This window comes from Panulirus ornatus, chromosome 48, assembly GCF_036320965.1.
Source record: "Panulirus ornatus isolate Po-2019 chromosome 48, ASM3632096v1, whole genome shotgun sequence".
In the NCBI taxonomy this organism is placed as follows: domain Eukaryota; kingdom Metazoa; phylum Arthropoda; class Malacostraca; order Decapoda; family Palinuridae; genus Panulirus; species Panulirus ornatus.
In genome coordinates, this window is record NC_092271.1 from 17,044,238 (window position 1) to 17,057,418 (window position 13,181).

At 40.8% G+C, this 13,181-nt stretch overlaps 1 protein-coding gene across 7 annotated transcripts in view; it reads right to left on the reverse strand.

Annotated features, from left to right (window-relative positions):
- LOC139764141 (uncharacterized) overlaps positions 1-13,181 on the reverse strand; it is a 35,877-nt gene that overhangs the window by 22,186 nt on the left and 510 nt on the right. For 5 of the 7 annotated variants that reach the window (XM_071690687.1, XM_071690684.1, XM_071690681.1 and 2 more), the window contains exon 1: positions 11,412-11,549. The exons of 1 other annotated variant lie outside the window; for it this stretch is intronic. The gene's annotated coding sequence lies outside the window, so the exon portion shown is untranslated. Of the gene's footprint in view, positions 1-11,276; positions 11,297-11,411; positions 11,550-13,181 lie in introns of those variants that run through there. One more of the 7 variants, XM_071690686.1, reaches the window with a different exon arrangement.

Here is a 13,181-nt window from a genome sequence, read left to right on the forward strand (position 1 = left end):
CGCTTGAGGAGCTGCAGGTTATCTTATCTGGCGTTCAAACATGGCCGGGTATACTGGCGCCACGGGTGCTGGTGGTGCTGCTGCTGGGGGAGGTAGTGTTCTTTGCTGTTTTAGTTATTGGTGGTGTAATGTCTATCGTTTTCTTTTTCTCTCCTTTTGCTCTTCTGCTGCAGAGTTTGTCATTGTTGCTGTGTTGCTGTTCTTCCTGCTGTTAATGTTGCTGTTTTGCCTTTATTTGTTTGTTTTTGTTGTTTTTGTTGTTGTTGTTGTTGTTGTTGATACTTTTGCTGATCTTTAAGAGGAAAACATCGAGGTGGAGTTAACCATGGCTGTGAGACAGGCCAAGAATCTGTCCTCCTTCTCCTTACTCCTCTCAGCCATATACTAACCCTCTACTTGTCATGTATCACGGCATCGGAACCCTTTAAGCTCCACTGCTCCGTCTTGTATCCTCCCTCGCCTTGTCCCTGTATCCCTTCATCTTGGCCCTGTACCCTCCCTTACCTTAGCCCTGTACCCTCCCTCGCCCTGGCCCTGTACCCTCCCATACCTTGGCCCTGTACCCTCCCATACCTGGCCCTGTACCCTCCTATACCTTGACCCTGTACCCTCCCATACCTGGCCCTGTACCGTCCCTCACCTTGGCCCTGTACCTTCCCATACCTTAGCCCTGTACCCTCCCATACCTTGGCCCTGTACCCTCCCGCGCATCTTCGTCTTGTACCCAGTCACCGCCTCCCGCCCTGTGGCTCAGTTCCTCCTCCTGTGAGTGAGTTAGGCAACACCCTGGCGTCACGGAGTCCCGCGCGCCTCCGTGAAGAACGACCCTCAAGGGGTCACAAGCGCCGTGGACGCCATTGAAATGGCCAACGATAACACAGATGCATTTCACACACACCTGCCCGGGATCATTGCCTCGCTCTCTCTCCCTCTCTCTCTCCTTTGCGATAAACTGGAGGATATAGCTGTATATTAAAGCTAGGGAGGTCATTATGGCTGAGGGTGACACATATCATAGTTCCTCCTTACACTGTAAGGCTTCTCTGTCCTTCGCAGTGAGGAAAGAGAAGCCTCAGATGTCGATATTAAGACTGCCTTAATTTCTCTTTCTCTTTCTATCTCTCTTTTTTTCCATGGTTATGCAGTTGTAAAACTGGCTTTTGCAACGGGCAAATTTAATTACACCATTAACACCCTCTGTTACGCTATTAACACCCTTTGCCACGCCATCTACACCCTCCTTCCAATTAGTCTGCTCCAATTTACCCTTTCGAATTAATAAGATTACCTCATCACTGTTTTAATGGCTCGTTCTTCCCTAGCTATACAGGATATAGACTTTGAATTGATAGAACTCATTTTCGAATAGATGACTTTACATATATATATATATATATATATATATATATATATATATATATATATATATATATATATATATATATATATATATGTTATCGCTGTTTCCTGCGGACTTCACCTCCAAGGAGTAAGACCACGAGCGAGTGAGTACCTTCGTCGAGGATCTTCCTCCCCACAAGGAGTCCACATTACCCTGCTCCCGCGCACACCGCAACCTTGAACCTACAGAAGCCCTAACAGAGGAATCTTGGGCTTTGTATATCTAAGGAATCTCAGATACAAGCAGCCTGTGGTGAATTACAGGCACCTCATTACAAGCCATTAATCACCCACTCGTGACCTCTCAATAATCCAAGTGATTCACTCAACCCAGGAAACACGAGTCAACATATCCACACCTTAACTACTCAATTAGAGGGCTCACGTGATTATCCTATGCATTTTCTCTTGAAATATGATCAGCCATGAGAAAGAAAAAAGATTGTTTTAACAGATCAGAACTCCACATTTGATAGTGTTTGGTCGCTATATCACACGCATCGTGTTTGTCTCAAGTATTCTTACACCAACGATGGTCATCACAGACGACAGCTCCTGGTAGCGCTCACACAGATAACAAAGCCCGAGGGGAAACCAAGCAGTGACGAATGTCAAAGATATTATGCTGACACACTTGAGAACATGGAGGTTCAGCAGTTCCTCCTTACCCAAGTTCCTCCCTTCCTTACGCAACACCATTCTCTGCTGACGAGCCGAGCTATGGTTCTTCCTCCTAGCGATCCTCTTATCTCCTCCACATTGTTTGGTTCACGTGTGATAGTGAATTATATGCAGACGGTGTGTGCTGATACGTGAATGCCCTCTGGCTGCCATGGAGGTAAAGTGAGAGAGAGAGAGAGAGAGAGAGATATTCAGTGATGTCTTCACGTATAGAGACAGGGAGACAAGGAAGATTCTGAAGGAAGAAGATAACTGCTTCAATAAATGGACATCTGTGGCGTGGCGGTTATAGTTCTTGGCTATGACGCACTTAAGCGCTGCCCAAGGTCGAGCGACTTGGTTCGAGTCCTGGTTATGGCAGTCGGTGCACAGTCAACTAAGCTCTTCATCCGTCCTTAGGGGTTCGTTTCGAAAAAATGGGTACCTGGCTCATATATATATATATATATATATATATATATATATGTATATATATATATATATATATATATATATATATATATTTATATATGAGAGAGAGAGAGGGTTAATGAGGTGTCCTTGATTAGATCCTCTGATACGTTTGTCGTCTCAGCTAACGTTAGGAAGAGAGAATGAATTCGTTCCCCCTGTTTCAGTGAAGATTTCCACCGTCTTTGAAAACGGATTAGGAAAGGTTGGTGGTTGGCTGAGTCGTTATCATCTTCCTGGCCCAACACCAACCACCACCACCACCCATATGTGATAGTGGCACCTCACTTACGCATCCTGGCATGAACACACTGCTCACGCCTACCATATGGCATCCACATGGTAGCACACACACACACACACACACACATGAACTGACCCACTCCTATTGAAATATTTTCACACACACACACGCTCGGAAGAACTGGCCCCAGTCGTACTGAGGTAACTTCATCAATGGACCTACCTATTCCTCTGGTTTCCATAGTAGAAACATTCTTATCCGGAAGCCACCGACCTCGGGGGTCTGATGCGTCGTCAGCTGGAGACACGCGAGACTTGGGACGGTTACAATTTTTCCAACGAGTGACGTAACTTACCCTGCCACTGTAAAGGTTCAGCCACTAAGTGATCCTATGTTAACCTCTTCCATGATCATTATACGAAATGATAAGGAATTGTTAGGAGATGGTACGATCAATTTCGAAAATGTCTCCATGATTTGAACTGTTCATGTCGAGGTTCTCCATAGACGAGGAGGTCTAGGAGACTCTCCAGATCAGCGAAGTGAAATGTCAGATTCTCTCTCTCTCTCTCTCTCTCTCTCTCTCTCTCTCTCTCTCTCTCTCTCTCTCCCCATCTGTCTGTTTATCTATCTGCCAACCGTGACACATAGGCTATGTCAGGGATAACACACGAATTGGTGTTCTTAATCACCTTCATATACACAAGACCACAAGTGAAAAGTGGCTACGTCTATCATGGATCAAAGTGCGAAGTATCACAGTATCATATTCTATTATGTTAAAGGGTAAAAGCGCAACGGCAAAGTATTTTGGAAATATGATAACAACGAAAATCAAGGAGATCAAAGGAAGGGTTGAAGCTAACGAGCCATGGTCAATGCCGTGTGAAAGTCTGCCTCCCTCACTATATATAAAACGAGTAGTCTGCTAAGCAGTACCCCAGATTTTCGGGGATGAAGACCCCAGAAGATAAAATGTTCTGGAGTAAAATGTACGAGGAATAAAATTCTACGGGGGAGAGGTAAAATGTCAGGTGGATAAAATGTTGAGGGCGGGTAAAATGTTTGGGTTGAGAAGATATTGGAGGGATGAGATATTAAGGGGAAAATTATTTGAAGGAAAAACTTTTGAGGGGGATGAAGAAATATCGAAGTGATAAACTTTTTCATAGGATGAAATGTCAAGGGATAAACGAAGATATTTGGAAGATAGAATATTAGAGGAATTAGATATTTGGAGGTATAGAATATTAAACTTATAACGAAGTGTATATAGCGCCTGCGCAGCGTGACACTCCTAGAAATTATATGCATTTGTGATCCCGTGTGATGAGAGGAATGATGTGTTTGTGTTATGGAACCGTACGTTAATCTAGCGTAGCTGAGACTTTGATCAGTTAGGGTTAGGTTAAGAGGATTAAACGCTGCTTAGTATAGATTTTCTATGTTAGCTTAGACGACGACACGGGCAGCTGAGGCCCTGATCAAGGCCATCCCATTAACGCTATTTACATATATATATATACCCTAGCCTGAGAAAGGTACCCATGTTATCGACCGACCCCTAAGGGTGGATGAACAGCTGGGTACACTGTGGACCGACTGCCGTGACCAGGATTCGAACTTATGCGCTCTCAGGAACGCTAACAGTTACACCACGGGGAATGTCCATTCACCCGGATGGGCTGAGCTTCAACTGGGTCAAGTTGGGTTGGATTAGATTCGTATATTTACCCCTCCTCTAACTCGGTCGTTTTGACCCAATGGCTTTGACCTCTTGGTGGAAGTTCCCTTCTTTCCGAACTCTTCCTCAGAACCTTATCCTAACCAGTAAGCCTCTCACAAACGCATAGAAAATGGAAAGCCATGAATGATTCAGTGTTTGAAAGTGGCACTTGAGTGTAGTACACTCTTCCTCCTGTGTTGGGAGACAGCCAATTGCGTCTCTCGAGTCAGGGAGATGATGGTGAGTTAGTTGGTCGATACGTTCAGCTGATGGGATTTCGCTCGATTTGAGAGCTGTTATGGTCTGTGATCATCTTGGAGACTCAAACTTTGTTAAGGGTCTGGTGTGGTCGATGGAAAGATAAAGTCTTAAGCTTATCAGATAAATATGAGGTAGTCTCTCTCCATCTTTGATAAGGTTCATATCGCCTGGGGGTAACAGGACAATTGGGACCTATTTTTTTGGGGGGGGAGTTAGATATCAGCTGCCGTTAGCTTAGGCCTGATAAAGTTAAGGATAATGGCTGGCAGCTTTGATTACCTCTTTACTTTGCTTAAGCTCGATAGAGCTGAACTTTGTTATATTCTAGCTCAAGTTGTCCAGCTTATCTGAAAAAAAGATTTATCCTAGACGATCAATAAAGCTTGGCATCATTCAAACTGACCGTGTTCGATTACATTAGATCAAGTTCATAGTCACCTTACGTAAGGTTGAACTGATTGAGTTTAGATTAGATTAGATTAGGTCGGGGTTCAATTGCCCTTTCTTTCTCTTTTTTGCCTCGTTCTTCGTGACATTTTGTCCTTCAAGGTGTTGTCACTGATAGTGTCCCGCTTCCCATACTCCTGTGTCATGAAGATAGACCCAGTCCTCGTACCCTCGTCCGTCTGTACGCTGACGCAGATATACGTCGCAGACGAAGGGAGACGATGAATTACCATTTTCATCAGATGAATATTCAATTCGTTTCAGTACTTATGAGTACGTATTATAGACGATATATGTAATAACTTAAGTACATAATGCTTGCACCTTTTCATCCTTTCTATGAGGGGTCAATTAGCGGAAATTCAAGCAAGTCATTTATCTTTTCTGTAAGTCTACGTAGATTGATGGGAATTAAGTAGATTATTATAAATTCTTATCAAAATCCTTCATTTTTCGATTTTTTTGTAATATTTTTCTATTTTTCATTATCATTTGTTTTTAGATCAGATTTTTTTTTTCTTGCTTTCCCACATTGCGTCGAGAGACGTTTTTAAAAAATTCGATCATTCTCTTCTCTTATCACTCGTGCGGCTTTTTAATCTTTGCATAAAGATTATACGATTTTTTATACGTGTTTGATGAATATTCAAATGTCTATCTTTTCCAAAAGAGCAGCATCTTACTGCTTATAAAACAAGCAGAAGAAACATGTTCATTCTAGCATCATATTCCACTGAGGTTAGGATCAAATGCCATAATAACTTGGGTTTACATGATCAGAATCCTCTACAGTGCCATCTTCCCCCCGTATCCTGCAGATGGCGTTATCATGAACGCTGAAGATTCGTACACTCATTATCACAATCATGTACACATCACTGTGATCAGAACGTGTTACACTGTATGCCATTTTCGTTACACCATACATACGACTAGTTACATCCCAGCGGTGTGGTTATTATGTCTTTATGATCATGATGTCTTGATACACACACACACACACACACACACACACACACACACACACACACACACACACACACACACACACACACATACATACACACTCACACACACACGTCAGCTTTCAACATATACCTAACACTGTATTTTTCATTGTTGTTTAAGCAATATCTCCTATTCAATGCAAAATGTACATCAGGATAGGAAATATCATCATTATACACATATTCATTCTTCACCATATACACCATCGCACTACCATCACATCACTGTATTCATTATGCTTAAGAAGGTATATTATTCATCATATCATGATGCATCATTGTATTAGACAAAGCTGATATTCATCAAGTCATATTCATTTTGTCATCGTATCTGAGAGGGCATATCATTCATTGTATAACATATATATATATATATATATATATATATATATATATATATATATATATATATATATATATATATATATATATATATATATATATATATATATATTTTTTTTTTTTTTTATACTTTGTCGCTGTCTCCCGCGTTTGCGAGGTAGCGCGAGGAAACAGACGAAAGAAATGGCCCAACCCCCATACACACGTACATACACACGTCCACACACGCAAATATACATACCTACACAGCTTTCCATGGTTTACCCCAGACGCTTCACATGCCTTGATTCAATCCACTGACAGCACGTCAACCCCTGTATACCACATCGCTCCAATTCACTCTATTCCTTGCCCTCCTTTCACCCTCCTGCATGTTCAGGCCCCGATCACACAAAATCTTTTTCACTCCATCTTTCCACCTCCAATTTGGTCTCCCTCTTCTCCTCGTTCCCTCCACCTCCGACACATATATCCTCTTGGTCAATCTTTCCTCACTCATTCTCTCCATGTGCCCAAACCATTTCAAAACACCCTCTTCTGCTCTCTCAACCACGCTCTTTTTATTTCCACACATCTCTCTTACCCTTACGTTACTTACTCGATCAAACCACCTCACACCACACATTGTCCTCAAACATCTCATTTCCAGCACATCCATCCTCCTGCGCACAACTCTATCCATAGCCCACGCCTCGCAACCATACAACATTGTTGGAACCACTATTCCTTCAAACATACCCATTTTTGCTTTCCGAGATAATGTTCTCGACTTCCACACATTTTTCAAGGCTCCCAAAATTTTCGCCCCCTCCCCCACCCTATGATCCACTTCCGCTTCCATGGTTCCATCCGCTGACAGATCCACTCCCAGATATCTAAAACACTTCACTTCCTCCAGTTTTTCTCCATTCAAACTCACCTCCCAATTGACTTGACCCTCAACCCTACTGTACCTAATAACCTTGCTCTTATTCACATTTACTCTTAACTTTCTTCTTCCACACACTTTACCAAACTCAGTCACCAGCTTCTGCAGTTTCTCACATGAATCAGCCACCAGCGCTGTATCATCAGCGAACAACAACTGACTCACTTCCCAAGCTCTCTCATCCCCAACAGACTTCATACTTGCCCCTCTTTCCAGGACTCTTGCATTTACCTCCCTAACAACCCCATCCATAAACAAATTAAACAACCATGGAGACATCACACACCCCTGCCGCAAACCTACATTCACTGAGAACCAATCACTTTCCTCTCTTCCTACACGTACACATGCCTTACATCCTCGATAAAAACTTTTCACTGCTTCTAACAACTTGCCTCCCACACCATATATTCTTAATACCTTCCACAGAGCATCTCTATCAACTCTATCATATGCCTTCTCCAGATCCATAAATGCTACATACAAATCCATTTGCTTTTCTAAGTATTTCTCACATACATTCTTCAAAGCAAACACCTGATCCACACATCCTCTACCACTTCTGAAACCGCACTGCTCTTCCCCAATCTGATGCTCTGTACATGCCTTCACCCTCTCAATCAATACCCTCCCATATAGTTTACCAGGAATACTCAACAAACTTATACCTCTGTAATTTGAGCACTCACTCTTATCCCCTTTGCCTTTGTACAATGGCACTATGCACGCATTCCGCCAATCCTCAGGCACCTCACCATGAGTCATACATACATTAAATAACCTTACCAACCAGTCAACAATACAGTCACCCCCTTTTTTAATAAATTCCACTGCAATACCATCCAAACCTGCTGCCTTGCCGGCTTTCATCTTCCGCAAAGCTTTTACTACCTCTTCTCTGTTTACCAAATCATTTTCCCTAACCCTCTCACTTTGCACACCACCTCGACCAAAACACCCTATATCTGCCACTCTGTCATCAGACACATTCAACAAACCTTCAAAATACTCATTCCATCTCCTTCTCACATCACCACTACTTGTTATCACCTCCCCATTTACGCCCTTCACTGAAGTTCCCATTTGCTCCCTTGTCTTACGCACCCTATTTACCTCCTTCCAGAACATCTTTTTATTCTCCCTAAAATTTACTGATAGTCTCTCACCCCAACTCTCATTTGCCCTTTTTTTCACCTCTTGCACCTTTCTCTTGACCTCCTGTCTCTTTCTTTTATACTTCTCCCACTCAATTGCATTTTTTCCCTGCAAAAATCGTCCAAATGCCTCTCTCTTCTCTTTCACTAATACTCTTACTTCTTCATCCCACCACTCACTACCCTTTCTAAACAGCCCACCTCCCACTCTTCTCATGCCACAAGCATCTTTTGCGCAATCCATCACTGATTCCCTAAATACATCCCATTCCTCCCCCATATATATATATACATATATATATATCAAAAGCAATAGAATCACCTACTCATACTGATTATATCATAATACCCACCAATAAATCATAGCTTAGTGTCATTAACCTCATATAAACATATTGCCATCAAATGCTAATCATGGTCATCATTATAACATAGTCATCACATGATAATCATGGTCATCATTATAACATAGTCATCACATGATAATCATGGTCATCATTATAACATAGTCATCACATGATAAGCATTGTCATCATTATAACATAGTCATCACATGATAAGCATGTTCATCATAGTCATCGCAACGTCTTATTTGTGAAGTCATCACAGTTACATCATGTTCATCATGATTTTCATAACATCATGTTCACAACAGAATCAACTTCAGCTTAACATTGCATTAGTCACATCATCATATTCACTAGAGCATATTCGTATTCGTTATGGCATCATACTCCCCATGCGCCAGTCATTCATACTCACCATGTAATCATACTTTATCACATAATATATGCTACATCATCTGTTCAACACGTCATGAAATTCATGATATCATATTCACCACAGTCTCATATTCATCAAAGCATCATTGGACATCATTTTCACGTCATTTTATTTGCCATTGTACTGACCATAGCGTCATATTGATAATCATTCATTTTCATTCACATTCATTCTCTTAGGATTCATGTTCAGAGGAGTACTGTGTTCACTATGTGTCTAACACATCAAAGTGATGAAATAGACGTGTTCATCATATCATTATAGCCACCATACAACATATTCGTCATATCATGATCTTCAAACAGAGCATCATATTCCTCATATGAACCTTCTCACTATATCGAGACAATGACCAGGCCATCACCTTCCACGAAAGAATCATATTCACCAAATTAGTGCACTCATCATCTCATTACCATCTAGTTATCATGTTGACCACAATGATACAATTGTCAAAGGCACAGTCATCAATACTTTGCCACTTCATATTCATATATCATGTTCACCACAGTGTCACTATCACATCACCGTACCCACGAAAATGTTCCTGCAGGAAGTACATCATCACATTCACAGGTTCATAATAGTCTCCATAGTCACATTTTAATTCACATTCACATTTTCATCCCTCTCACCAAAGGACCATATCCATAGAATATAAATATTATATATATATATATATATATATATATATATATATATATATATATATATATATATATATATATATATATATATATATATATATATATATATTTTTTTTTTTTTTTTTTTTTAAACTATTCGCCATTTCCCGCGTTAGCGAGGTAGCGTTAAGAACTGAGGACTGGGCCATTGAGGGAATATCCTCACCTGGCCCCCTTCTCTGTTCCTTCTTTTGGAAAATTAAAAAAAATTGAGAGGGGAGGATTTCCAGCCCCCCGCTCCCTCCCCTTTTAGTCGCCTTCTACGACACGCAGGGAATACGTGGGAAGTATTCTTTCTCCCCTATCCCCAGGGAATATATATATATATATATATATATATATATATATATATATATATATATATATATATATATATATGTATATATATATATTCATCACCACAGTATGTTACTTTTCGAACCTGTTATTCATCACAGGGCGTTAAGATAAATCAAGCCACCATGATGAAAGTCAACAAAGCACAATTAACTTATCTCTCTGCTTGGATCAACACAGTATAACAAGCACACGTTTCTTGTATATCTGATCTCACATGTTTGATATCTTTGTCTCACTTCTCTACACAATCTTTGTATCTTCACACTTATTCATTTTTGATCTCGTTGGAAACTTGCAAAGGAGAAAGTGGTGATAAACTTTCTACACTATTTTTCTTCTCGCTATCTCTCCGGTAATCTCTTATGATTCTGATCTCGTGTAATATCACACAAAGCCTCAAAAGAGCCGAGACAGTCCCTTGCCATATTGTAATCGTGTGTTAGATTCTCTCACCCATGTTATTCTAAGTACCACTAAGTATTCACGACGGGAAAAGAACAGAGTCACATTTCTTATAAGGTAACTTCACGAAAAATATTTGATTTCTAAGTCTGTTAGTTTTTGTTCTCCTCACTGTTCCATTTACTGTTCTGTCTGGTTGATGTCTTTCTCAAGTTCTGATATAAGGGTTCTAGTCCCCTTTTCCCTTCTCCTCCTTGCCACAACCACCACCACCACCCCAGTTCAAACCAGTATCGACGAGAACCAACAATGCCAATTACGCTCAGGGGAATTTCAGTCTCCCCCTTAAAGGTCTCTCGTACAACTTAAGGGAGACTTGGCACTAATAGTCCCTCGTTTTCATCTGTCCCAACTCTATAATGCACCTGAGTGTTGGCTGCAGATGTCGGCAATTCCCGTAACACGAAACTAGATCAGGGACTGAGATAAGGGACCACCGCTCTTGCGTAATCCACTGACGGCACTTTGAACTGACAATCCGAAAATAAAGGAAAAATCACCTTATCACACGGGAGGCAAAGTGTTGTTAAGTACGTCATTTGCCCCGCGTAAGGCCTGAGAGGTTAGTCTTGGCACTGAGGCGACCCGAGCCAGGCTTGGCACTCGGCACTAGGCACCACACACACTGACCGCCAGAGGACCTGCGTTGCATCTCTTCTGAAGACAAATAACCCCCGAGTAATCCCTTATCTCACACACTCCACCTATCTAATCTAAACACATCGAGTACGGGGGCGCCAAAACCCTTCTCCTCACGTAGACTTGACGGGTTACACTATATATATATATATATATATATATATATATATATATATATATATATATATATATATATATATATATGTATGTATGTATATATCATACAAACCTCCAATACCAGGATCGAACCCGGGACCCCTGTCGATCCTGGCTGTTGGAGGTTTGCATGTTCTATGAAGGTGCGCGTTCATATGCACTTTATTTGTATATATTATATATATATATATATATATATATATATATATATATATATATATATATATATATATATATATATATATATATATATATATATATATATATACACGAGTATAGTGCATATGAACGCGTACTTTCATAGAACACATGATACCCACCAACAACCAGGATTCGAACCCAGGACCTTTTGCATGGTATTCGGGAACGTTAACAGCTAAGGTGCGATCGCCCTTATAGGGAGATAGATGTTCGATTACATGTAATCGAATACACTTCATCTCACATACATGAGGAACAGGGTCTACACTGATCAAATCCCATCAGGCTCACATTACCAGCAGTTAGCAGTTTACAGAACCTTACTATACACAAGCAGAAGTATATGAACACAAAAATAGTGCATATCTTCGCATTTGTGCAGTAAAGTTATGCAAAATGCTAACTGCTGGTAATGTAAGCTTGATGGGATTTGACTGGTGTAGACCCCGTTGCTCATGGATGTGAGACGATGGGTATTCGATTGCATGTAATCGAATAGTCCTTTCCCTGTAGGAGCGATTTTAACTTAGCTGTTGGAGGGTATTATGTGATATATATATATATATATATATATATATATATATATATATATATATATATATATATATATATATATATATATATATATATATATATATATATATAAATAACTGCAATTCTCCCTGTCGCTCATCCCACTTACTCAGGTACAATATCTGTTGCCTGCGTTGGACCATCTCTTGAGATCTCTATGTCTCCTCAAGTAGGAGTGACCAGTCTTGTGATAACACGTACAGTAAATATTTTGAACGCCTCGTTATCACCGTATCTGAAAGCAATGTTGATATCAGTTAGGAGATAATCTACCTCCTTTGTATTTCACCAACTGCTCTCCATTCTGGTGATGAGTCTGTGTGTCACATCAACCTCTAATATGCCTGTGAGGCGTAGGTTCTCGTAACTTGCTTACTGGCTCATGGAATTGTGTTCAACTTGGCCTCATTTCACTGTGTCTATCTTCATCACTTTGCTTGTGGCTGGGCTGAGTTAACCACGTACCCGACCAGTGGCCGTGTCTGTGTAGGTGTTTCTTAGGGATCGGCACAAGTGTTTTAGGATCCGCTTTCTTCTTTATAAGGTTAGCATCATCAGCAAACCATAGCCAAATGTTTCTGGTCCTTTTGTGGAGTGATAAGGTTGATCAGATATAAGACAGGTCCTCAGAGACTGAACCTTGTAGGATAATGTGTGTGTGTGTGTGTGTGTGTGTGCTATTTGTGTCTTACAGGGAAAGA